Source organism: Penaeus monodon, chromosome 9 (genome assembly GCF_015228065.2).
Source record: "Penaeus monodon isolate SGIC_2016 chromosome 9, NSTDA_Pmon_1, whole genome shotgun sequence".
In the NCBI taxonomy this organism is placed as follows: Eukaryota; Metazoa; Arthropoda; class Malacostraca; order Decapoda; family Penaeidae; genus Penaeus; species Penaeus monodon.
This window is the reverse complement of record NC_051394.1, coordinates 10,999,965-11,002,981: the sequence shown is the minus strand read 5'-3', so window position 1 is coordinate 11,002,981 and position 3,017 is coordinate 10,999,965.

Sequence of the window (3,017 nt, the reverse complement as noted above, 5' to 3'; positions counted from 1 at the left end):
GTTTTTGTGTGTGTGTGTGTGTGGGTTGGTGTGTTGTGTGGGTGTGTGTCTTTCCCCCCTATGCATACTAGGGGACTAAAAATTTCAAGCCAAAACCGTCATGGGGACCATTGGTTGCGCTATTTCCCCGTTCGGGTGCGTTTCGCCGGGCTGGCTTGATAAATGGAAAAAACTGTTTTTCTAGCGAATGCGCTTCTCCTTTTTTTTTCTTTTCCTTCATTTTAACAAAAAGATTTAATTTATACATTTAATTTTCTTTTTTTTTTCTTTAAAAAAATATCCGACGATATCTATTGCAAATCCCCCTTTAAGATTTCTCTCACGCTAAATTAGTGGGCCGGGCCCCGGAAAGAAATGTACGTGATGAGTGTGCTGGCTTGGCACCTCTGGAACCTGCTGGGGAAAGAAAGATAGTGCTCATAAATCCTATATGATGATAAAGACTCTCGCGCTGCATTTTGGGGGACTTCTCAGATCGGTCCCGTTTATTGCCTCTACCCGCCGGGTCAGTGGAGGCGAACCTTTGAAAAGAAAATAAAGTTAAAGTTAGCTTTGGTTGAAAGGAAAAGGGGAGGGCAAAAAAAGGGGTTTTACGGCTTGGTCCGTTTCTTGTCCGCTGTGTCTCTCTCTTTCCCCGCTCAGTGTTTTAAAATGTTTTTTCTCTTATCTCTTTGTAGCCCTCACTCTGTCTTTCTGTCTTTCTGTCTCTTTCTCTTCTCTTCTCTCTCTCTCTCTCTCTCTCTCTCTCTCTCTCTCTCTCTCTCCTTCCCTTTTTTCTCTCTCTCTCCTCTCTCTCCCTTCCCCTCCTCCCCCTCTCTCCCTCCCTCTCCCACCCTATCTACCTACCTACCCATCAATCTATCTTCCTTACTCCACCTTCCCAGCCATACGGCACCATTCATCTACCCACACCTGCTCCCTCTCAAAGACCTTTCACTCTAAGCTCTTTACGACGAAGAACTAACCTGCCAACGGGGCGTACACAACAAGCGCAACTCCTTACTTACCTGTTTTAGTGTTGTCTTGAGAGCCGTAAACGCAGAGCTCCTACCGTGCACGAGAAAAGCCTTCCTTTTCCAAGAAAAAAAAGCAAACCTTATCAGGAAAACACCAAAACTTTAAAGTGTTGGCAAAGTCAGGGCTAACTCGCTCATTAGGATTTTTGTCTCTTGATTTCCCCGTTTGTGCGATACTTGCTTTAAAATGTAAATAAATAGATGAAAGATAATGATAATAAAACTTATATATATACTTGTATGCGCTAAAAAAAATAATAATAATAATGATAAAAGAGTTTGTGATCTTTAATTTTTTTCCTTTTTTTTTTTATTTTTTTTCTTCTTTTTTTTGGGAGTTGAGGGCATTTCATAGTGGATATTTATTATAGAGGGCAATTTTAAGAAAGCGGATCAAAAAAAAGTTTTGATCTTTGACACATACACTTCATTCATTTTCACACCACTTTGTTCTCTCGTTCCCTTTTTTCTATCTAACTACCTTGGATTGTGTCGTCGCTCTCTTTTTTTTTTCTACTTGTATCTATCTATCAAATTGTGTTTGTATATATTTTGTTTTACAATTAATATATAATATTATTTATATATATATATATAATATATATATATAATATATACATTATATATATATATTATATTTTGTGGGGTGTGTTTTTGTGTTGGTGTGGGTGGTGTGTTTTGTGTGTGGGTGTGTGGGTTGTGTGGTGTTGTGTTGCGTGTGTGGTGTATGTGTTGGTGTGTAGTGTTTTTTTTTTTTTTTTTTTCACGGTAAGGGTCTTTTTGAGCGGGCCCTGGGCCCAAACATGATACTTAATTGGTTTTCATGTTGTGATGCTCTTTGGGGTATACTGGGGAGGGTCCCCATACCTTTCCACGGAGAGTGCCGGGGTTTTCCTTTTTGGGAAACATTCCTCTATTTATCCGGGGGTTTGGGACCGCACTGACGGGGTGGGTTGCCCCCCCATGGCCAAAAAGGGAAACGGGTAAATTCCTTGCCCAGGGACTTATCGATCTAGGCTCGTTTTTTAAAATTATGTATCTGCCACACCAATCGCAGCATGCGAGTGGTGGGTGCTTTATTTACAACGTAAATTTCCATTTTTTTTATTTTCTATACGGGGTTTAACAAGGGATACTCCTAAACCCTAAACCCGTTTTCAAGGTAAAGCCCTTATCTTTTTTACTTTCGCTGCATGCAAAATATCCTTCATTTACCGTCAAATTATCTAATAACCACTTTACACCATGGACTCATATTCTTTACAACCAACAGATTACCAGCGTCACCATCACCGTCAAAGTCACCGTCATCGTCATGTCACCGTCAAAGTGTCATATTAACGGAAATACTTACCGTAAAATGCTGCTGAAGAGAACTGAAGAGAATCTATTTTGGTTGAAAAAAGTTGATCCTGTTTGCCCCCTTTGTTTAACTAGAAACTGATGTTATTTTTTTGCGATAAAAAACACGATTTTTTGTAAGTTCTCCCCTTTACGGCCGTTTTCTGTCAAAGGGAGGGGTTCTCGTGGGAAAACTGATTTTGTTTTTTCTGGAGGATTTTTTTCCGTAGAAGGGTATTGGGGCCCGAGAAAAATTTAAAAATTTTAAAATTTTTAATATTATATTATATATATATAATATATATATATTAATTTTATTATAATAATATTATTTCTCCGCGCCTACCCTTTTTACCGAGACAAAATGCCATCCAGACAAAATCAAAATCAGATTCCCACGAGCAACCCCTCCCGTTCTGACAGAAAACGGCGTGAAGGGAGAACTTACATAAAATCGTGATTTTATCTGCAACAAATAACATCAGCTGCTAGTTCCAACGAACAGGGCAGTTAAAAAGGAAACAATCATTTTCAAAAAGAAGGGTTTCTTCATTTTTCTTCAGCAGCATTTTTCGGGAAGTATTTTCCCAAAGAAAATTTGGGCGGGGACATGACGAGGGCCCCGGGACTTTTTACGGTGATGGTTGGGCGCTGGTAATC